The sequence below is a fragment of the Phodopus roborovskii genome, unplaced genomic scaffold, assembly GCF_943737965.1.
Source record: "Phodopus roborovskii unplaced genomic scaffold, PHOROB, whole genome shotgun sequence".
Lineage (NCBI taxonomy): Eukaryota > Metazoa > Chordata > Mammalia > Rodentia > Cricetidae > Phodopus > Phodopus roborovskii.
In genome coordinates, this window is record NW_026125545.1 from 837,981 (window position 1) to 863,175 (window position 25,195).

The 25,195-nt window shown below is 39.5% G+C and overlaps 1 pseudogene; it reads right to left on the bottom strand.

The window, feature by feature from the left end:
* Positions 1-9,815: 9,815 nt before the first annotated feature.
* LOC127216436 (60S ribosomal protein L17-like) lies at positions 9,816-12,440 on the bottom strand (annotated as a pseudogene).
* Positions 12,441-25,195: the final 12,755 nt, after the last annotated feature.

Below are 25,195 nucleotides of genomic sequence, written 5' to 3' on the forward strand. Positions count from 1 at the left end.
ACTTCTTAAAGATTCAAATGCAGCTTCAAGAGAAAAAAATCTGAAAATTTCTACAAAATAAAACATGTAGTGGAATTAGTTTCATGGTGTGTACTATATAATCAAATAATGACCCCAAAGAAGCATAAAAACTAATAAAAATGCTCTCTTATTCTACAGCTGGAAACACAATGTCAAATGGCTTAACACATACACTTATAATCCAAGAAGAAAGAAGATAAGCAAGAAAAAGTCAGAAGTCCATGGTTAGAGTAAAAGTGCTCTGGTATGAATCTACAGACCCAGTTAGAGGTCTGTAGGAAACTACAAGCAGTAAAAATGGAAACAAAGTCTGATAAAGAGAAATTAAACATGACCAATCTGTGAAAAAGTGGTATCTTCTCAACTGCAAGTAAGCAGAGAAAAGCACATCTTTAGAACTGGGGGCAGCATGCAAGCAGCTTCACACTCTAAACAGGGAAGCTCAGACAGCTGGAGCATGTGCAAGGGCTGACACATTAGACACCTGGAATTCTGTGCCCAGGGAGTCTTTCAAAAATCTAAGAGAAGCAAAGAATTTTTTAAATTGTTTGTTTGGACTGGGTAGTGATGGCACACACCTTTAATCCCAGGACTTGGGAGGCAGAGGCAGAGGCAGGCAGATCTCTAGCTACTGAGAAACCATGTTTGAGAAAAATTTGTTTGGGGTATAGTATGCTCCTGCCAGTGTGTGTGTGTCTGTGTGTGTGTGTGTGTGTGTGTGTGTGTGTGTGTGTACTTGCAGAGGATGGTGTTCTCCTTCTATTGTGTGGGTTTCTAGGAGGTGGACAGTGGGAGCATATTTTTGTAAGGTTCTCCTATTGTAGGTAAGATGCTGCATTATTTGAAGACTAGAAGATGGCTTAGCAGGTAATGCACTGGTGCCAAGCCTGATGGCTGAATTTGATTCCCAGGCCCCACAAGGGGAAGGAGAGAACAAAGCACAGTAAGGTTTAACTGTTTATTGTATGTAAGAATCCCGCTTTAACTATGAAGATATAAGTTAGAAGCCAAAAGTTGGAGAAACATATAAAATGAAAAAAAATGACTTATGATGTAATTAGAAATTTATAGTAATACAAGACAAAGTAAAGCAGAAGAAAATTATTGTAAGTGATGAGAAGTATTATTCTATATGGTAGTTAGACAAATTCATCAGACTATTTCTTGGTATATATGCATTAAAAATAGCACATCAAAGTATATGAAGCTGAAACTGGTAGTCATGAAGGAGAAAAAGAAAAGCAAATTGCACAACTTAACAATAATCAGAATAATTGGTAGCATGCATGAAGTAAGTCACATCTTAGTTTTTGTCAACATCTCAGTTTACATATATATTACTTCATGTTTTATTACTGAAATGAAATATCCAAGACTGGTCACTTCATAAAGAAAATAGTTGTCTAGTTATTGGCTTAGAAGTCCAAAGGCATGGTGCTGGCATGATTTGGGCCATGATTAGGACCTCTTGGTGGATGGTATCATGATGGTAAGAGCAGATAAGAGAGAGAGATCGCATAGTGGCACAGGAACTCAGGGAATGCCTCAGCCAGCATGATGTGTCTTCTATAAAATAATAACAGAAAAATAACCGGCATCTCAATGAGAGCTACATATATTCTTTCCACGAACAGTGTCACCATCGAGTTAACTCTTTCTCATTGGTGCTTACATCTTACAAGTTCAATACTCTCCAACACAACAAGAACTGAGCTCCAACACAGGAGCTCTTGGGAGACACATTCAAAGCAACTTGGAACCTTAGCAACATAGAAGAGTTGGAAAATTATTAGAAGCCAAGCTAATGTAATTTTCATTTATATACTCTAGTCAGCAATGAGATACTACATTGTCTTAACATGTACGTGACACCTTCAAAGACAGACAACATTCTGGATTATAAAGATACTTTTAAAGAAGTATAAGATAATGAAAATATTTGTAGACTATATTCCTTAGCCACAAAAATGTCTTAGCTACTTTTCTATTACTGTAATAAGATATCACAACTAAAGCAACATATAGAAGAAAACATTTAATGGAGGCTTACAGTTTCATAGGGTGAGTCCATGACCATCATAGTAGAGACATAATGGCAGGCAGATAGGCATGGTGTTGGATATGTAGCTGAGAGCTCATATACACAAGTACCAGGGAGAGAGAGTTGTAACTGGGCCTGTCATGGGCTTTTGAAAACTCAAAGCTTGTCTTGAATGACACACTTCCTCCAACATGGCCAACACCTTCTAATCCTTCCTAAAATAGTTCCACTAACTATGGACCAAGCATTCAAATAGATGAGCCTATGAGAGTTATTCTTACTCAAATCACCACAAATACAATAGGCACCAAATATAGAAAAAATTCTGGGGAATCACAAATAGACAATAATCAACACATTTCTCAAGACTCATGACTCAGAGATCACACCATAACAGAAATCAGGAAATAATTGCATGTGGGTGAAAATGAGAACACAAGTCAAATACCAAGGGATGGGTTTAAATTAGTGGACTAAGTGGGGGAAAGCATAGCACTGTATGATCATGCCACGACAGAGGAAAAGGTGCAAAACCAATCATTCATGCATCATCCTGAACAATCTAAAGAAGCGGAATGAAGGTCAGTAACTAATGCAGAGAGGGAAGTAAGCACTAAGAAGACTACAGACCCCAACTGAGTACAAGCAAATCACAGTGTAAAAGAGGAAATAACATCAATGCCTATAACATAGTGAGGCCTGTCTTAAGCAACTAACAGCCGAGCCTTAAGAATTTATGAATTTCAATTAAATGTGACTTTTGTAAAACAGATGAGGCTAGCAAGGTAGCTCAGAGGGTAACGACACTTGCAGTGAAAGCCTAGAGGCTCGAGTTCTATCCCTAAAATGCATATAAAGGTAGAAGGAGAGAACTGACCCCAAAGAGTTGTCCTCTGACCTGCACATATGTATGCCATGGCACTTGAGCCTATCACACAAATCTCACACACACACACACACACACACACACACACACACACACACAAATAAATACATTTTAAAGTGAAAAATGGCTATATGGCATAATCTCTAAAAAGTCAATTCAGAATTATATACATAATTTTTACTCAGAAAATCCACAGATAACACTTGTCTTAGTATCTTTTCTTTTTATTAAGATAAAATACTCTGGGGAAAAATCCCAGGGGAGCAATGGTTCATTCTGGCTCACAGTCCAGGAGCACAGTCCATCATGACAGGGAAGTCAAAGCAGTTGAAGTTGTACACACGCATCCGTGCTGAGTGCACGCTGCTCTGCTACATTCTTTCTCCACTTACACAGTCTAGGATCCCACCCAGAGAGTGGTGACACCCACAGCGGTTGGGATTGTCTGTACCAGGCTTTTTTTTTTTTTTTTCTGTTTTTAGGCCACCAACCGGTTCCCAAATTATGACACAGAGATTTCTTATTAGTTATGAATGCCCATCCGTATGCTTGTCCCATTAGCCCTTATAGGTGAATCTGTTTCTCTTCAGTTATGTTTTGCCTCAGGGCTTTTTTTAAAAAAAAACTTTCTTTTCTTTCTTTTCTTTCTTCCCTTTTTTCCCTCCCTCCCTCCATTCCTTCCTTCCTGTCTGTCTGTCTTACTTTCTTGATGCCTCCATGTTTGGCTGGCAGCTGCCTGGCTTTTGGCCATGGGCATGTCCCTCTCTTTCTTCCCTATTCTCTCCTCCTTCTTCTCTTTTTTCAAGCCTAGATTTCTCCTCCTACTTATTCTACCTGCCTGCCAGTCCCATCTATCCCTTTCTCTGCCTAGGTATTGGCCATTCAGCTTTTTATTAGACCAATCAGGTGCCTTAGGCTGTCAAGGTGAAACCGATGCAGCACATCTTTGCATAATTAAACAAATGCAGCCAAAACAAATGTAACACACCTTTACACACAGCAACATTCCACAGCATAAACAAATGTAACATATCTTTATATAGTTATAATATTCCATAACTTTCCTTCTCAAGTAACACTATCAAGAGAATCCCCCAGTGACATGTCCATCTTGGGTGTTTCTAGAATCTGTCTTGTTGGCAATTTAGACTGATCATCACAACACTACTGATGGGGGTTATCCTTCTGTATGCTATGAATATATTTATGAATATTGGTTGGTGAATGAAGCTATTTTGGTCAGTGGACAGGGAGAATTTAGCAAGGTGGGAAATCAAAACAGGACTAGAGGAAGATAGGAGGTGGAGTTGGGGAGATACCATGTAGCTACAGGAAAGGTAGGATGCCCAGGCATTCTCCAGTAAGCCAAGATACACAGATTAATAGAAATGTGTTAATAATTAAAAGAGAGCTAGCCAATAAGAAGCATGAGCCATAGGCCAAGCAATGTATAATTAATATAAGCCTCTGTGTATTAATTTGGGACAAAACAGCTGTAGAACCAGGCAGGACAGAAACTTATGTCAACATACAACTGATGGAGGAAGTCCTACTGTATATATGTTCTCTTATTGGTTGGTGAATAAAAAACACTGTGTGGCAGCAAGATTGGTGCATCTAGGAGATGAGGAGAATTCTGGGAAGTATGGCCAGATAAAGTCACAACACTGCCAGAGGAGTAACACCATGCTGGGCATTACCTGGTAAGCCACAGACAGCTGCATGACAATAAATAGATTTATAGACATGGGTTAATAATTAACACAGAGCTAGCCAATAAGAAGCCTGAGCCACTGGCTAACATAGCATCCATGTGTTCATTTGGGGCTGCTGGGCCAGAAAACTCATGCTTACATATGACTCTTGAATTATTCTGTGCTTTCAAGGAAGAAATAATACCAATGTGATGTATGCTACAGGGAGCATAAGGAGGGGACATTTCTCAACTTATGCTAGAGGCTAACATGAGTTTGATATATATATATATATATATATATATATATATATATATATATATATATATGAATGAGAGGCCTGCCCCTTTCTGAATGGAGGTGGAGGGGTTAGTGGATGGGGATGGGATTACATGGGAAAGGGGAGGGGGTGTGAGAAGAGGAAGAAGAAACTGGTTGTTGTATAAAATAAATGAAATGTTATTAAAATAAAAAGATTTTGTATCACTCCCCTTGTAGTCTATAGTCTCCAGATTACTTACAATAGCTAATACAATTTAAATACAGTATAAGTAGCTGTATTGCTTATTGTATAATACCAAGAAAGAAGTCTGCACATATTCAGTAAAAATATTTTTAAACTATTTTTGACTCACTTTAAATTAATAAATTTTCAAATTGACAACACTTGGTCTTTCATAAGAGATGTGTAGGCAGCGAAACTGTTCTGAAGATGCGATGATAAGAGACACAGGTTGCTAGACATTTGTCCAGGAGATGCACAGCATTGACCATAACTGAGCCTTAATGCAAACTATGAACTTTGACTATGAAGTGATTCCTTGGAACACACATACCACAGAGGTTTGAGATCCGGATATTTGGGGGGTTTGTGCATGGAGGAAGGAAACTTGCAGGATCTATGCTTTCCACTCAGTTTTGCTGTGAAACTAAAACTATGATGAGAAAGAATCTATTATTTTTCAAACTAAAACAAACTAAACATGACTTTACCACTTACTACAAATATTCTTATCTTTGTACAGTGGCTCTTTGCATATACAATATGTTTCCATGTGGCTGTGATTACTAGTGGATGACATTTGACCTTCTGCATTCTAATTCAGCACAGTGCAGTGTTTCTTAGAAGAGGCCAAAGGTTCTAATTGCCTAAGAATTTGTGTACCTAAGTTAGTTAATTTATTAATCAAATGTATAGCCACATAAGGCAGACAGCTAGCTTTTATGGACGAAACACTTACAAGGCACAGGTCCCTCTACTAATGCTTTACACATTTCACTTTATTTAGTATCTGTAGCAGCTATATGAGATACATGCCATTACCTTTGCTTTGTAGAGAATCAAACTGTACTTTAAAAATAACTCAATTATCAAGTTAATTCCAGAACATTGTTGGACAAACATATATTACTGGTACCATATCCAATCTCAATTTTCTTATGATTTGAAGAGTACCAGAAAAATATTTATCAAATACCTTTCAGGAAGTCTTGGTTTCATAACAAGTTAAAGAAGCATGGTGAGGGCTGTCTGTCTAGTAAATACAGGTTATAAGTTATATCTTTCTAAATTATCTGACAAGTTTTAGGTGAGACTTTTAAAGCCTCCATTCTGCAGGAAACCTTAGGCTTTTATATCCTGATAATGTCTTGAAGTTCCATCATGTCCTCTACTAGAGATAAGAATACTACAAGTTCCATCAAACTCTGGGAGTTACCAGATAGACCATGTTATTCATAATTTAATCAGAAGACTTAGTACTTAATTTTTTTCAGAATTTCCAAAATTCACTCTATGTGAAGCATTCTAGTTTTATCTCATTATTTATTTTACCAAGGGGATAATATACCTTGGTGTCAAGCCATACAATGATATAGAAGCATAGAACTGTAGCCTGGAAGAGATCACAGGACTCGGTAGGTTACCTCTCAGGCCTCAGTAAGAACCAGACCTAAGCCATCACAGGCAGATAGGTATCCAGGGAGGAAATTTCTGTAACTGATCCCAGATGCCCAGTTCCCCTCCTCCTAAAAGAAAAAAAAACATACAATGAATATCTTGAAACTCATCTAGTCTATTTTGTGTGTACTTTATGTGGTGGTGTGTTACATGCAGGCAGCTAGAACTCAACAAGGGTGCTTGCTTGAGAAGTAAGATTAAGATCATCACTCTGTTTGTTTCCATAGAGCACTGAAATTCAAAATCTCATCTTGCAACCATGTTTGGTCCCCTTTCTACCTGTTCTTTCCATTTCAATGAACAGTTCATACTGTGCTTCTCTGTGCTGTCTCAATTCTCTCTTCTCCTGTCCAAACACAGTTGAAGCACTTGTTTCTGTTAGCTTAGATTTCTTAAAGGCTTCTTTGGATTCCTCTCTTTCTATATTGCTTTTATCCCACTATGACAAAAATACCTAACAGAGAAATTCATAAAAGAAAGGCTTATTTTGGCTTATAGTTTCAGAGGGATTTGAGTCCACCGTGGCATGGCAGGCCAGCTTAGCTATCATGTTATGTCTGTTCAGGAAGCAGAGATGGCTGGATGCATGGTCAGATATAAACTCCATAGTCTCACTCCTTATGGCCTACCCTCTAGAGAGGGCCCACCTCTATAACTGTTAAAACATCACCACAAGTTGGGGACTGAGCATTCAGAATACAAGCCTTCTGGGATAACCCATATTCTAACTATGGCATCTCCACAGTGCCAAGACATGTGTCTTATTCATGCCATGTCTAACACATTGCTTTGCTAACAATACAAATATTAATCTATCTATCTATCTATCTACCTCTCAATTTTCCTTTTCAGTCACATTTCTAGATAATTTTCCACCACACATTTAATGAGCTACTCATAGTGAATGTAATTTTCTACTTTATGGATTTCCAAGCATGAGTGATAGTTGTTCATTCTCTCTGCCCAAGATTCTTTTCCACATCTTCTTTGTGGTGTTCTTGCTCATCTTTCTCATTTCTCTATGAAATATGCCTCATTATTTTCTCGTCTCTCTTGCTTTTAAAAACACACCTCTTTCACATCACTTATGATGCAGTAACACAAAATGTAGTTGATAGTCAACCAGTGAGTATTATGATTTTGATGCATGCCATCAAGAAGCCAAGTAGAGCAAACAGAGAGGTGGCCATAACCAACTCTCTGATCACAATAGAAAAGTTCATAGAGCTAATAGAAAGAGTGAGTGGTAGCCATGAGGTTAATGATGGTGGGGAGAGGGGAGACAGGCACATACAAATATCTCCCCTTGAAGGTAAGAAGGCTTGATTTGTAGTTAAAGAAAGGCAGATGGGCTGAACACTAAGGGCGTCTAGTAGTTCCTGGAAAAAGAGACGCACATTGGGAGGACTACAGTTACAGATACAAGGAGCCTACTATGAAGATCCACTAACTTCTCCACCAACCTGGAGTCAAGTGATGAATAGTGTCAAGCCAGGAACATTGTAGAAGCAGGTAGGGAAAGAGTGAGTGCCTGTTTCTCACGGCAAGGCCAGACTCAACACTGTTTATATGACGACTGTTTTTATGAGTCTATGGCAAGGATACCTACCTGGCCAATCTGGTGTTCTCAAGAGTTCTCATAGGGAGAAGAGGTGGTTTGCCAACTGGCAAACACCCTGTGAAGACACCTATATGGAGACATTCTGTCTTTTACTCAGTAAATTTCCACGAGGAATAATATTGCTGAATCAGTGTGGAGAGCTCACTTGGGCACTACTCAACAATACTTAAGTAATATCTGTGATAGGGATAGAAATCAACTTAAATATATGAAAATACATTTGATTATGTAAAACATTATGATCTATATATTCAAAGGAATTTATGTTTTTCTTCAAAATAGTTACCACAGGCAACTGAATACACAGGGTAACCATACTGCCATCTTTGCTTTGTGTTAGTCTTTTTTGTTTTGTTTTGTTTTGTTGTTGTTGTTGTTGTTTACTCTCTAACAAGTTTTGAAGTATATCACAAATACTTCAAAGTCTCACATTGTTACTATGAGGTTAGCATTACTGCCCTCATTTTCCAGGTGAGGACGATGTAGCAACTTGCCCACAGCCGTGACAGCTCAGTCACAGGGGTGTTACAGCCAGTAGAACATCAACCTGAGAATCATATTCTTCTTATTCAGTTTGATTGAGCCAGTTTTTTAAACCCACCTTTCTTTCTTTCTTTCCTTTTTGAGGCAAATTACTTTGGAAGTTCTTTACTGAAAGTACAATCATTTTATGAAGTGTATTTAATATGCTTGGCACAATGTTTTTAGGATGAGTTTGAGTGGACAAGATAGTTAAAAGATTTCTGGAATAGAATATGTTAAAAAAATTATGGAAGACTTTGACCCACTAATATGCTTTGGGAACAAAAAGGCAACTAAGAATGCTCTGGAAGAAGTAATTCACATATCTTGTATGGGTTTTAAACTGAGCCAGAAGATAATTTTAAAATAATGTCGATTTTTAAAAATTTCTAAATAATCACCAGTATTAGAAAAGCAGAGACAGGCATGGTGGTACAGACTCATAGCCCTAGCCTTGGGAAGTTGAGGCACAGGGGAGAAGAGCTTGAGGCTGGCCTAGGTTACACCAAGTTACAAGACAGTCTAAGGGCTATGCAGTGAGACCCAGTCTCCAAAAAGAAAGTGAAAAAGAAAGAAATGAAGGGAGGAAAGATAGTGGAAGGAGGGAAAGGAAAATGATAAAAAAAAATGATACTTGCCATAGGAATATGAAAAATTTAAGTAAAACCTAATCCTATCCTTGATCTCCAAGATTAGAACAACCATTAGAGTTCATATCTTTTTTATTTTCAAATTATACATCAGTGAGTTGGCAGGGCAACCTGTCATCCTGAAAGTTCCTTCTCATGTTTATCCTAGCCCCTAGATATATTAGGGAATGCTTCTAGAAAAGTCCAAGGCCCTGCCTAAAACCTTCAGATCTTCCTGTTCCCTCTCCCACCTGAATTCTGCCCCAGGACTTATTGGCAAAATAATTTTTTCATCAGGGCATGCTTTATCCAGCAGAAATCTCCTTCTTTCTTTATTTCTTTCTATCTTTCTTTCTTTCTTCCTTCCTTCCTATCTTCCTTCCTTCTTCCTTCCTTTCTTTGTTTCTCTCTTTCTTTATCTGCATTTATTTTATGTTGAGTTTATTCCCGTGCCATAAATTTTTGTTTCTTCATTTTCTTCTGAGATATCTTCTTCTATCACGGTTTAATATGGATCAGGATAAACAATTAAGCCGAACAGATGTTTATTCAGGGAGAAATAACTAACAACATAGATAGGTGAACACCAACAGGTTCCTGCTTCCAAGAATTCCTCCAGAAGTCCTCCTGTCTCCATGTGGCTTGCAAGAGAGCGCTCTCCTGCATCTCCTCCGACTTAGTTCCCCAGGTCACTTCTGCCCCTGGCTCCACCCTCCAATGGGTGCAACAGAAGGAGACAAAGTGAATATCCCATTACAATTCCCCTTTTAGTCTAAAGAAAAGATTTAGGCTTTATACAAAACAGTGAATAACAAGGGTGCTCTAAGAAAAGGAAAATCGAGAACAAAATGACCTACATATCTAGTACTAGGGTGAAGGCATAATATATTTTAAAAATACTTAGACTTCAAAATTTAAGTCTAAGGACAAGTTACTGGGGAAAAGGATTTCTATTTTTGTTTCCACAGAAAATGAAAAGCTGTGGATTCCTTCCAGACTAATGTGATTTGATCAAGCCAGACCCCCTGAAACAGAGTACCAGGTGATCCAACATTCAAAACAACTGGGACAAGGCAGCCTTCCGACTACAGCCAGGATTTCTGCGTCTTCTTAGGATTCCCTTATGACAGCGGCCCCTACCAACAGGAAGTAGTTTGGAAAGAAGGACACCCGAATTCCCAAATATTGTTTATAAATGTTTGTTTTCACTTAAATGTGGTTGGTTATGAATGGTTAATGATCACAGCCAATTCTTCTTAAAGGTAAAAAGGGAATTATGGTATAGATATGGATACTTTGTTTTGGAATGGATTTTCATTTATGATACAAATTTAAGGTCAATTTTGTGATATGTATATTTCTCTTTTTGTTTAGGTATTGTGTAGAAATGTAATGTATAATTCAATACAGATTATAGATAGTTATGATAGTCAGATCTTATAGTTAAGTTAATTAAGATTTCTAGATATACAGACATGTATTTGAGATAAATAGGCATTCTTCAACCCTTTCAAAGACCTACAGAATGTGGCATTTAAAATGGTTTAGAGTTTTTCTTGACAATGAGGCACAACTGCTCCTGACAACACCACCTGAGTCAGAAAGGAAGATGGACATTAAAGAAACTCATAATGGAGTTTGCTTTCAAAATGGCAAAACTAGCCATTTGGACAATATACTGCTCTTGTTTGGACTGTTTGACTTTATGCTGTATAAACTGGACATGCAGAACCCACAGAAAAGTGACTGTTGATTCAAGATAGATATTGCTACAGAGTTCCTTCTTCATGGAAGAATCTGCCAGACAGTCTGTAGGACATAGAGAAAAATGACTGACAAACTGCCAATACAAGAAGACAGTTTAAAGTTTCCTGCTTTGCTGAAGAATTTGGCAAACACACTATGGCCTATGGGCCAAAGATGTAAGATTACAGAAGAACTTCAGGTGACTGGCCAGGCAGTGAGTTGTCTCTGTCATTTCTAGAGTTTATATACTATTCTTCTGTGGTCTTTGAAGGAGTTGAAGACAAATAGTTATGGTTATAGTTTTCCTTAGTTAGGATTAAAGATAAGTTACATAGACTTTAGACACACAAAGATAGGATAGATAATGGGATATTTTCTTAAATGTTGCTAAATGTTAATGGACTAAATATTGTTAACCGTGATTCTTATTTGATAACTGTTGTGTGATATATGTTGCTTTGTTAAGGTTAAAACCCTTCTTTTTATTTAGACAGAAAAGAGGAGATGATGACAGATGTCATTCTGTATATGTTTCTCATACTGGTTAATGAATAAAGCACTGTTGGCCAATAGGAAAGCAAGAGAGGAAGAACTAGGGGTCAAGGAGGAAAGAGGAAGAAGGAAGGAGGAGTCAAGATGGAAGACGGAGAGAGCAGAACCCCAGCGGGCTCTCTCTAAGGTAAGATAAGACCATGCGGAGATTAATAGAAATGGGTTAATAATTAAGATAGAGCTAGCTGATAAGAAACTAGTACCTGGCCAACAGCATTATATCAAATACAGAGTCTCAGTGTGTTATTTGGGGCTGGCAAGGCGGGGGGACAAGACCAGCGGCGGGCGGAAAAACCTACTTCTTCTGGTTTTGGGACAATCTGCCCCTTTCCCATGAGGATCATCTTGATGTGGCAGGCGGAGCTCATGTACGGGTTAATCTGGCCGTGAGCTCTGTAGGTTCATCAGCGCATCTTAGGTGCTTTGTTCACCTGGATGTGTTTGATGACCAGAGAATCTACGTCTAGACCCTTAAGCTCAGCATTACTCTCTGCAGTTTTAAGCATGTGCAGCAAAAATTCAGCACTCTTTTTTGGCCACCGACTGTTTGGTCTGGGCATACCAGCCTACTCCACCATTGTACCGCCGGAATGGCACACATTGCTTCTTCAAAGTGACATCTTTCAGGTATTTGGTGGCTTTTCAGATATGCATGCCCTTGATGGCCTGGGCAGTTTCACAGGTGTTCTTAAAGTGAAACTGAAGATTCGATCCTCTTGACTTGCATGATTTTGTGGGGTTTTCTGGGTCGAGAGAGTAGCAAACCATCTTCATAGGTCACCTCAGGCCACTTACAAGAAGAGAGAGCAAAAACTCCAAATTTCAAGAGTTTGAGAGACAACTGTAAATTCATAATCAAAAAATGAAGACATCTATTTACACATAGTCTAAAGAATGGCTTTTCAAAAAAAAAAAAATCAAGTTCCAAGCTGATTGCCCCTTTCCTGGCTGGAGGTTTTTTGTTTGTTTGTTTGTTTTGTTGTTTGTTTGAGCTATCACCCAATCCAACTTTTATAAATAGACTCACAGAGAAGACACCAAAACTCTTTTCTGACTTTTCCATATTTAGCATAATACCACTCGAAATTGCTAAATACCATTTACACACACTTACCATCCTGGTGCCTATAAATTTAATATTCAGATACGTGATTACAGACCACAGGATGCCTGTTTAAGAAGTTGTTTGTGGGTTTGTAAGGAAGCATCCCTCCCTTGGATCTTCTTCTGGTTATTAGCTGAGTAACATGATCTCAGATCTTTCTCAGAATCCTACTATGGCTGTCAGCTCTAGTTTCTGGTGTGGATGCATAGTTATGGAAGGTTCATGCCAGCCAGAGTTGGAGCATCACTTTCTGCTATATTTATAGTCCAAAAGGAAAATAAGCAAGTTTTTGGTTCCACAGTAAAATTCTAAGCAACACAGGAGTCAGTCACCCAGGTTTAGGAGGGTCAGCATGGGACCAGTGTTAGGCAAAAAGAGGGAAATATTATGGAATAATCTTCTTGTACACCATGAAGATGTGTTTTTGCTGAGGTACCTTCTAATTGGTTTAATAAAAGAGCTGACTGGCTGATAGCTAGGCAGGAGGTATAGATGGGACAGCAAAAACACTGCAGACCCTAGGAAGAAGGAGGGGGAGTCAGAGGAGTTGCAGAAAGACTGAGAGGAAACAGGGGGTGCAAGATGGAAGAGAGGAAATGCTACTTAGTAGAATGTAGATGAAATGGGTTAATTTAAGTTGTAAGAATTAGTTAGTAATGAGCCAGAGCTATCAGCCACATTTTTATAATTAATATTAAGTGTCTGTGTTGGTTATCTTTGAACTGATGGGTGGGAAAGAAAACAGACCAGGAAATTGTTCCTCTGGGATGGCCAGGCATCACCTCTACTGAGATGAAAACCCTCACCCTCTCCTCCTTCAAAATTATCTTCCTCTTTTCTGGATCTGTTTGAAGGAATGAGTGATGGGAATCACAGCCCAGGTGTTTTCTTTCTGGACTTGTTTATATTTTGTAGCTATAAGCTTCAGGATCCTCACCCACTCCCAGGAAGTATTTGAGGAACATAAGCAAACTGCCCTGCCCACCAACATCAAAGGGCACTTTTTGACCCTTTACCAAAACCTCTGCTATTCATAAACTTATTTGCATAAGTTAGGAAACTATAAAAATTAAAATGTGTAAGTGTTCCTGATGTCAGAGTTTTAGTTTTAAAATATAAAACCTTCATTTCGTTCCTCTATGATAGATAGTAAATGCAGCTTACTGGCTCAAGGCAGGCCACAGAGCTGCAAAACTGTTCACTAACTTGCAAAGCTCCTATTGAGGCTTCAGAGATATAACATGTGTTGATTGACCTTGCAGAGGTATGCATGTAGATGCCATCAAACCAACTTTGCTATTAAAGAAGCTGTGAGTGAGAGCAGTTATGTGTCCCAGGTAAACTTATAGTGTTTATGTGGCAGAATCAAGACTGACTCAACCGAGTATTATGATATCTTTCAAGATAGTAGGTTTAGTCTTGATGGTGCATTTGATAAGAACATTTCTGTTGCCTAGATTTTTAGATACAAGACATGGATTTTAATTTTGGATTATTTAAAAGAAAAATAAACATTATACAGAATACATAGATGCTTCAGGGGTGCTGGAAGTATAGAAGGTAGAAAGAAAACCGAAATTACCTTGTAGAATGAGGTCAGGGAGGCTGAATCTGGAGCTACTGGGACTGGGACTTAGACCTACACCAAGGACCCCAACTGTTGGGGTACAACTGACCCCAACACTGGGAATAGCTTTTGTAGTGTTCTTTCTGTTGCCCCTAAACCTGATCTAGAGGCAAACTGATCTCACTGTCAGAGAATATTACATTTCAATCCTCATTCTCTTGCATCTGAGTCTTTATTCACAGACAGGGGTGGGCACATTTTACTGGTGGAACCAGGTCAGATGCCATGCATTGCCAAGAAGAAGCACTAGAAGTTTGGAGCAGAGCATATTTAGTGTCTATGATGATGAGTGTCTATGTGCCTGTCACAAAAATCCATGGGTGGGTAATTAAGCCCTGGGGATGAAGGTCAGACTTGGGGCAGCCAGAAGGACTAACTTGCTGCACTTGAGGGCTGGAGCCTTCTCTCACCGTATAATGTAGTCCTTATTCCAGATGGTGGGAGGGTCTCCAAACCCTCTGGCCTGTGGATGAATCCAGATCATCAGTGTATATGGCAAGGATTTGTGGCTCACTAGAATGTTCTGTGTATGCTGAGTGGTGTCAGAAGAGCCCCAGAGTCATGCCTGGCTGGTATGTAGAAAGACAAAAGTAAAACCTGAGTGTTCTGGGAAAACTAGTGCTTGTGAAGCACTGTTCTGAGCATCAGGGCTAAGGGACACCATCTCTAGAGAAGCTGCATTTTGAACGAGAAATGAGAGAGTTCTGTAAACATGTTTATGGCAAATGTTGACAATGTAGGTGTCAGTGTTGGGCCTTCTTGTTCCAGAGGTTTCTACCATCAAAGAAAAACCAAAGCATCTCTGCTGGAGGAAGGTCACACATCTTGCCTGTTGAGCCATCTGTTCTCTCTTGGCCTAGCAGTCATTTTTCTTCCATTACTACACCACAGAATTCCTCTGGGAATGACCCAACCCTGCTGGACACAAGGACACTCATCTTGGCTCTAGATTTAGATCATACTACTTACATGTGATGACTAATTCAGGGGAAGGAACATGACACAGACCGCCCCCAAGCACCTCAGGCAGAGGAGGAGTCAAGGTCTCCTTTGAACCTTTAGGAAAGAAAAATGCCCCACTTGGGTATTACTGGTTAGTAAGACATACCTGGGTCTCCTGGTGAGCATTTTGCTATTACTGTAGAGAATAGAACCACCAGAGAAATTTAAGCACACATTTTCTGAAAAATTAAAGGCCATATATACCACCATGTGTGTTGCAGGATCTCTCTCTCACTGGAACCTGGAGCTTGGCAGTTAGATGGAGCCTCAGGGATCTATCTGTCTCTTCCCCTAGAGTTCTGAGATTACAAACATGACATGTGTCCCTACACTAAGCTTTATTGTAGGGGCAGTCAACACAGAGCCCCACAATTCTATGCCAGGTACTTTACTCTCTGAGCTGTCTTCCCAACCCACAGCATCTGTTAAATGCTCCAAGGAAGCCACATTCACTATTAGAGCTTATACTTTAAAAATATTTTAGATACTATCTTAGAGAAAGATAATGATGGGATTGCCACTGAGTGCAACAAAAAAATCATCACCCTAAGTGGGTTGCTAACTATTTTAAGTTCCATTTAGTGTCTGGTGGTTATGCTTTTCATCATAAGTGCTTTGTAATTTCTAAGTTTGTGAGGCTTAAATAATTATGTAATTACTTTGTACAGCCACAGAGCACAACTTGAGTTGGGTAGCTACTGGAGCACGGTAAGCTCTTCATTATAAATTATATTGCTCTTAGCACATAATTTATAGTTTATATGACAAGAATAGCTATATCATGCATCTATTCTGTAATAACATAGCAATTACTCCTGTATTGTGGGAACTGCCAGTGGGATGAATATTTCTTTCATAATTACAGAGACGAAAGCATCAAATCAGACAACTTAGTAGTGATAACATTTTTTAAGTATAAATTCAACTACAGTTCAGTTGCCTCCTCTTAACCATTCTAGTGGAGTAAGAAAAAATGGAATAAAATATCTTTCTGTCATTTCTATATTAGATGTTATTTAGCAAGTATATGCTTCAAGAACGGAAGCTTGGGGACAGGTCATGTTTAATGAGATGAAAGTCTTTTTATATTCTGGCAACAAATAGGCTTTGGTTGGTCACAACAGCTCAAGATCAAGGGACAGTGCAGGGAAAATACATTTGGTTATAACATAAACCCAGTTGCCAAATTTCCCTGAAAGATGTGGTGTGAGAGATAGACTTCCATGTGGCCTGGGAGGACAATCTGGGTGGCCAGAGACAATCAGGACTTGCAGGTCTGCTTGGGCCACTCTGACACTGCCTGGCTAGGTGAGCATAACAACTATGTGATCACTGCCTCTGAGAGTGGTCTTTGTCTCTAGATTTAATGAAATCACACTTACAAGATTGGCTGCAAAAATCAGGCCATCCAATATATTTGGAAGAGTTATGGCAAGGGCTGACTACACAGCACAGGTAACTAACAACACAGGTAAAGGACTTTTGATTTTAAAAATATGCTCTTTCTTCTCACAAACTTTCATAAGGAAGGTTAAAGAAATGACACAGTGCCTACCTACTAAGTGGGAAGACTTCTGATGGAATCCATTCCTCTTCCCATCTCTTCCTTCCTCCCTTCTCCTTCTTCTCTCTTCCCGTTCCCCATTTCTTTCTTTTTTAATTTTTATTCTTTTTTTTTTTTCTTATTTTACATAGCGATCCCAGTTCTTCCTACTTCCCATCCTCCCATGTCCCACCCACTCCCCAGTGAGGGTGAGGCCTTCTAGGAGGGATCACCAAAATCTGTCAAGTAATTTGGGGTAGGGCCTAGGCCCTCCCTCCTGTCTCTAGGCTAAGGGAATGTCACTCCATGGAGAATGTGCCCCCAAAGACCTTTCATGTACCGGGGATACATCCTGGTTCCACTGTCAGAGGTCTGATGGACTGCCCTGGCCTTCTAACTGAGAGCCATATTCAGGGGGTCTGGGTCGGTCCTATGCTGGCTTCCTATCTATTATTCTGGGGTTCATGAGATCCTCCTTGTTCAGATCAGCTGTCTCCATGGGTTTCTGTAGCCTGGTCTTGACTCCTTTGCTCATCACTCCTCCTTCTCTACAACTTGATTCCAGGAGTTCGGCTCAGTGTTTAGCTGTGGGTGTCTGCTTCTGTTTCCATCAGCTACTAGATGAGGGTTCTAGGATGGCATATAAGGTAGTTATCAATCTCATTATCAGGGAAGGCCAATCTGACTGTGACATCTGTCACCCCATTGATTGCCAGGGTTGATATTGCTGATCTGGCTGGCTAGGCAGGTGTCCCCTTCCTCCAATACCACTCCATGTGTGTCCCTCCTGAAGCTGCTCATGGGGTCAAAGAGGACGACCTTCCCTGAATAGAAGAGGACTGGTCTTCGGTCAAGGGTATACGAGTAGCTGGGCTCCCCTGCTAGAACCTCCAAACAAGCTCTCATTTTCTTTCTTTTAGTACAACCCAGACGTTTCCCCCAAAAGCTTTCACACATCTCTTTTATCCCTTACATACATGGTGCTTGAAGGCTTTTGAGTTTCACATCATCAGTGAGGATCATTTTCTTAGCCAAACAAACAAAACAATAAAAGAGGTGGGAAATGCAAATACATCTGGTTACTGTATGTGATACAACTCCCTAACCAGATTCTAGAAATCACATATCTGAGTCCAGTGGGGAAAAATTAGAGTGATGTTTTAAGGTCTTGGAATTCTTTTTAATGCAGTTGGCTACTTTATCTTAAATAGGTAGCTTTATTTAGTGATGTTCTTGAAGTTGTTGGCTCTAGTGTTTCTTAAATTAAATTGGCTTAAAATAATGATGAGCCCCCCGACACACATGCCTCTCCTATATTCAGAAGAGCTAACTTAGAAAGGGGATTTTTCAAGACAGATAGGATTTCCACAGAACTTTGAACTTTTGCTTCATGTAAACATCTATATGGCTACCCCAGACATACAGACACATTTATAGCTGTAGATAGAAGTGATCTATATGAATTGCTTAGAGGTAAATAAGAGGCATAGAGCCCCAAAGGTTCTTTAAGGGTTAAGGACAATAGAAGCATCTTCCTATGTTACTCTTCTGCTGAGCCCTGGCAGTTCTTACCTCAGGCTAGCGTTTCCAACAATTTCATGCATGGACGGACCAGAAGCATCTTTGGGAGAAGATGCTCTAGATCCCAATGGTTTTTGCTCTGTTTTCAAGTGTTTTTGCTTTGTTTAAGCTTTCCTATCCATCACATTTTTATATTGGTTTTCTAAGACTACTATTACAATGTGCCATAAACTAATTGGCCCAAATACACACACACACACACACACACACACACACACACACACACACACACACACACTTCCATAGGCTAGGAGTCCCAAATCAAGGAGTTGGCAGAGTTGGCTCCTGAGAGCTAATCCTCTCCTCTCCTCTGCTCTGCTTGTATATGGCTACTTTCAGTACTTATACCATAATCTCCCATCTACCTGTTTTAGGTTAAATGTTTCTGTTCGGTAAAATTCATGGAAATATCCTGTTGCCAGCATTACAGTCTCTAGAATGGGGGTTTTGAGGAAGTGATTAGAATAGATGAATTGGGACAATGAGGCTTTGAGCTGGTGATATGGTGACCATAAAAGATGACATCCTGGAGAACTTGTCATCTCCCTCCTACATGTGCACAGAGGTTAAGTGAGCACAACAAGATGGTGGCCATATATAATCCAAGAGAAGTTGCCACAGAATGAAACTGCCATCTTTATCTTGGTCTTTCCAGCTTTCAGAGCTGTCAGAAATAATTTGTTATTGAAGCAGCCACTATGGTATTGTGTTACAACAAACAGAATAAGATGGTGCCTATTTCTAAACCTCCCTTTTTCTAAAGGCTATAGTCATGCTAGATTTGGCTCACTCTAATGACGTCCTTAAAATTACAGCTGTAAAGTTAGTTACATTGTATGATATCCCAGATTAGGATTTCAATGCACAAATGGGAGAAATTTAACTCATAGTCATTTCCTTTCTAAGATATAAAGGTGAATTCAAGACAAAAATTACCTGCTAACCAGTCCTTTCCTTTAACAGCTTAACTGAAGTATAAATACAATAGTCTGCATATACACTTTGATAAGTGTGTAGGTAACCCCACATATCCAGCTATCACCATCACCCCAATCATGGTGTGGGATGATTTCTGTTTTTTCCATTTGGTGTCTATTCTCCTTTACCTCGATTTCTGTCGTCTTCTAGATTAAAATATTATTTTCTTTGCTTCTCTTTTCTTATTAGCTATAGTTTCAGTCTCTTGTTAAATTAGTAATTTACTTAATTAGATATCACTTTACTTACAGAACAAAGCCCTACAATAGTGAGCTTCTACTTCTCCTAAGCTGCTCTGTGTGATATTTTTGTCACGCTTTTTTAATAGTCTATAAAGTTATTATACTGCATTTATTTTAATAAACAATTTAAACCAGATTAAGTGAGATTAACAGAATATTAAATACCTACCCATGTGGCTGTCACCTGTTCTTCCATCTCCTCTGTGGCTCTTGGTTACCCCGGGCCTGAAAGGGTGGCTTTCACTGCACCTTTTGCTAAAAGTCTTTCAGCTTTTTATGTCTAAAAGAATAGTTGTTTTCTTTTTTGAAACATATTTTTATTGAGCCTAAATTCTAGTTTGACAATTTGGTCTATTCCCTTCCTGCTACTACTCCTCAGCTGTATTAGTCTGCTCCTCTTCAACTGAGTCTGCTAGGTTGTGTAAACTCTATATGGTCAGTACTCTGGGTTTCCTATTACTCAAATTAGTCTCCATCTTTGCCTAATGCCAGGGTTTTAACACTCATCATTTTAAATGCTTTGTCCTGTTTTATTGTTGTTTCAGAAAAAATGCAAATTCAGTCTTGTTACTCCAGTTTGATTGGAAACAGAACTTTCCTTCTCTCCATCACCACAACAATCAAAATTAAAACATGGAATAAAGTAGAAAGGCTTTGGGAATTGTTACCTGTGACTAACCATCCTTTGCTGGCTTGGTAACCACATGGTACCATTGTTGCTCAGGAGTCCAGTCTCCCAGGCTTTGTGGACAGCACTGACAAATGAGCTCCTTCACATTCTTCTTTGCTAATGTCTGTCCAGGGCTAAACCTCAGAGGAGACTTTCCCCACTCCTTCACTCCACATTCCTGTCTCCTTACAGTTCCTCCTTCCACTTCATAAGCTGAGGTTCCAGACTCCTGAGTTTGCTCTTCAGGGCAGGGTCCAGAGCATCCATGGCTGGGGACAGGAACACTATCTTGCTGTTGGAAATTTTCTTTCTGTTTCTTTTTTATTAAGACAGGGTCTCGTGCCACACAGGATGGCCTCACACTCATTTTGTAGCCAGGAATGACATTGAACTCCTGATTCTCCCCAGTACTGGGACAATAGGCATTGTACCTTGTCTAGCTCGGTTTGAGCTCTATGGAGGTTTTCTGACATTTTTTTTCCTCCTACCAATGCAGTTGTTATTGCTGAATGGCCAGTGTTGTTGCTTGTATTTTAAAGATCTATGATTATTTTTTCATTGCGTAGGTGACAGAGTTTTATGGATGTTTCTTCCCTTTATCAAAACTAAGAGTGACACAAATGCAGAAAACAAAACCAAAGTGAACCAATGTATCTCAGATTTTGAATCATTGCTATTTTATTGTGCATAAGCCTCATTTTGCATACTTAAATAATCAGACAAGAAAAGTTGTACTGATTACTATTGTGGACTCAAATCTGTCAGAATAGAGGAAGCTCAAATGGGATCATCAGAGGGTTTCACATGATTTTCCCCTAAGCTGTAGCCACCTAAGGGTGCTTATGAATTGGGAAGTCCATACAGCCGCTTGCCATGTCTAACTTACTAGCAGTGGCTACTTCTGACTCTCATGCTCCAGGCTATGGTAGGTGTGTGCTCCCAGGTCCAGCAGAGTTTGATGCTGCTCCTGTTTCTTTCTTTATCACATTGGACTGTGGCGGCAGTAGGAACACTAGCCAGTTCTCCATGTTCTCATGGCCATCTCTAGCAACTTCCAAGAAGTGACACGATCCCTGTGCTTGAGTTCCTGGGATTTCTATAGGGTTTATCCTTAGAGGAAGACTCGAAACACGTGTCCTGCAGAGCAGTGGCTTCCCAAGTTCTCTCCATTGCTATCCTGTCCTGCTACCTCACTCTTTTTCATGTTTGTCTGTCTGTCTCTCTGTGTTTGTATACATATGTATATACATATCACTCAATGTTTTCTCTTAAACCATTGATCTGATGTCTCCTTTCATCCTCTAAAATCCTAAACAAGCGAAAGACATGAGGCAAAAGAATATCCCCTCTGTCTGTCTAAAATAGCCACACATATGAGCCTAAGTGCCTTAAATGGAGAAGGTCAAAAGGCAAAATAAAATGTGAGGAAAGATTAACATCTAAAAGTGCCTCTCTTACACCTTACTTGGTATTTTTTTCTTTATCTCTTTTCTTCCCTGACACCCATTCATCATGTGATCTTAGGAAAGTTACTCTGCTTTCAGTGTCAGTCTTCACATCTGAAAAAAATGGGCATAGTAACCCTACACACACACACACACACACACACACACACACACACACACACACACACACACGAACTGCTTGGGACATTATCTGGTACATAGTACTAATTAACTGTCAATGACTAGTATAATTATGACTAGTCATAATAATTATGTGACTAAAATCGTGAGAGAACAGTTTTTCTTCTACACACATTAGCAAAAGGTATAATTTGAGGTCTAGAAGAGATATGAGACTTCTCCCAGGCTAGGGTCATCATTAGCCACACACACACACGCACACACACACAAAGTCAGTGGAGTGACTTGCTGTGGTAGACTCTTTCCTGGGGATTCTATTTCTATTCACCCCTAAGAGTAATGAGAGACCAATGAAATGATTCCACCCAAGTCTAGCTTGGAAAGCCAATGAGGCTAGAAGGGGTTATTTATGGGCAGATGAATGAGGAGTTATTTACAGGCATGTGGTGTATAGGAGCACAGACAAGTGAAGGATATCTGTGCCACAAAAGAAAAGCCCCTCTGCTCCAACACTGCTAACAGCGTATGTGTCATCAGGTTGGAGTATTCATGTACTTTGTGAGTCTTTTCCTCTTCTGTAAAAGAAGATCAGTGGGCCCAATTTTATGAGGGACTCCTGGGTATAACCACAGTCGCTCTGAATTCAAGATAGTAGCAGCCATGCCATGCCCCGAGGACAGAGTTCCACAATATTTGTCTAAGAGGAACTGGCTGTGGAGCAGATATTCCCATGAGAGAAGGGCACTTAAGCTTTACCCACAACATCCCCCTCCCATGTTGCTACATAGCCACTCCTAGAATCTGAGTCCCTTTGCTCTTAACATCAATAGTAGATGCTTTGGTAACAAGCTGGGTGCTCCCATCAAGCAGTAGCAAGTGAGGACAGGCATTTTCAAAAGACAGTGCTATTGTTGTGGTCAGCATAGTATTACTAACTAGCATCAGAAGTTTGGATAAAGAGGCCACATGTTAAGCATAGCCTTTAATATTAGATAAACTCCAGATTTCCAGCCAATCTTTATGTGTCTTAAGGGTCTTGATGACAAGATTTAAGTATTGTCATTACATTAAGTATTGTAAAGGAACTCTTATAATTTCTGATGTATAGAATTAAAAGGTGACATTCTACTTGTGGTACACCCTAGAAATGCTTCTATTGCCATAAGCTGAGAAGAAGCTCCTTTGTGTCTCTGACTTTCTCACATCTGTGACAATGCCAATGATATGGTAGTATCAATACATATATGCTAAATTAAGTAATTAATATTAATCAGTAGATACTAAAGACACAAATTGATACCTGTCATTAAGACCACCTTTTCGGGCTGGGGATGCAACTGGGTATAGAGCACTTGCTTGGCATATGAGAGGCATTGGGTTCTACCTCTAGCACTGAGAAGAAATAACCCAATAGGAGAGCTACTTCTGGGTACTATAGATTACTTTTGTCCCTAAGCCATAGCCCTATTAATCCAACTATTCCTAATTCTCCTGAATTTAATAGTGCCCTAACCTGTGCATATGAACTTCCTGAAAACTGAAAGCACATATGACATTCTAATTTGAATAAAACATTTAATTCACTTGTAAAGTTAGATATAAATATTTCAAAACAAATCATCAAGTTGAGATGCCAAATTGGTCAATAGGCTCTAGAAAAGTCATTAAATCTTAGAGAACTCAGGCTCCCAAGAGCAGTTCCTGAAGGAGGCAAGACCTGGGTTGACCTGCTCAACAACACATCCTTGGACTGGATTTCTCTGTTTTCCCTTTCATCACTGCCCATTCTGATACTGCCTTTTACATTTTCAAATAAGTCATCTGCACCTAAGTCCTTGTATGAGCTTAAGAAATCTAGGTTACTATTGAAACCTAAATGTAATCACAAACCTTCACATATTATGACGAGCCAATAAAACTTGAAGTCTTTCAGAACAGATTGCTTTCCTTCTTGAAAATACAAGATTCTGTTTTCTGTTCTGATTTATTAATAATTTACTGAAACTGGCAGATCTCAACATGGACCACTCATGCTTCATGTAAGGCAAGGTTCACAGTCAAGTGCTTGCACTGGTATTTCAGGACCCTGTTTTTAGCCTGGCTAAGGAAGCGTCCAAAGGGAACAAGGGACATTCGTAACATCCTTGGAAGGTTTACTCAAGCTAATTATTTGAGCTGGAGTGTTTTTAATAAAATAATATTAAATCAATAAGAAATTGTTTCTAACTCTTTATAAGGAGCCAGAGAAGAGAGGATAAGAAAGGATAACATGGTGGTGATGAGTGTGAGGGTCTTTTGTTCTGGAGCCAGGAATCTTGCTAGGGTCTCGTTCTTCACCAAAGGCTTCTTTCCCAGGCTTTTCTGAAGGTCCCACAACCAAAAGTCAGAAATAACAGACAAACTATCTGAAACTTGACTTGAAATACTCAGTTTTTCTTTTCCCTTTTCAATCATTTCTAATGCATTCGAATAGCTTAATAGTTTGACTGTATTATTCACATTTAAAGTGTGCTTACTACTCCCTTCCCGGGACAGACACCAACAGTCCCAGCAACTCTGGAGGCTAAGGTAGACAGATTGCCTGAGACCAAAACTTCAAAATGAGCCTGGACAAATGTTAGAGTACCACCTTAAAGAATAAAAAAATTCAAACCAAGGTCAAAAACTGCTGGCAGGTCAGGTCCAGAAATGGCCCAGTTAAATTTTTCATAGTTTGAAGCATTTGAAAGCAATTGTGGCTTACATGAGCTTTCAGGAAGGTTGAAAGTGGATGATCTTTGATTGTTCTAGTTTCTTTGCTGTTGCTATGTTAAAGTGCTCTGGACAAAAGCAACTGTGAAGGAGGAAATGGTTTCTATCAGCTTACAAGTTATAGTCTATCACTGAAGGAAGTCAGGGCAGGAACTTGACTGAGAAACAATGGAGGAATACTGTCTACTGACTTGCTCACAGATCCACATTTAGCTAGCTTTCTTATACAGCCCAGGGCCACCTGCTCAGGGAATGGTGCCACCCACAGTAGGCTGAGTACTCCCACATCAATTAGCAGTCAAGACAATTTCCAATAAACACAGCCAAATCTGATCTGGATGGTCACCCTGCTCATGTGACTCCAGGCTATGCCAAGCTGCCAGTTAAAGCTAACTAGGCAGGTATGAATTCTTAATAAGAGTCAGATATTACCATAAT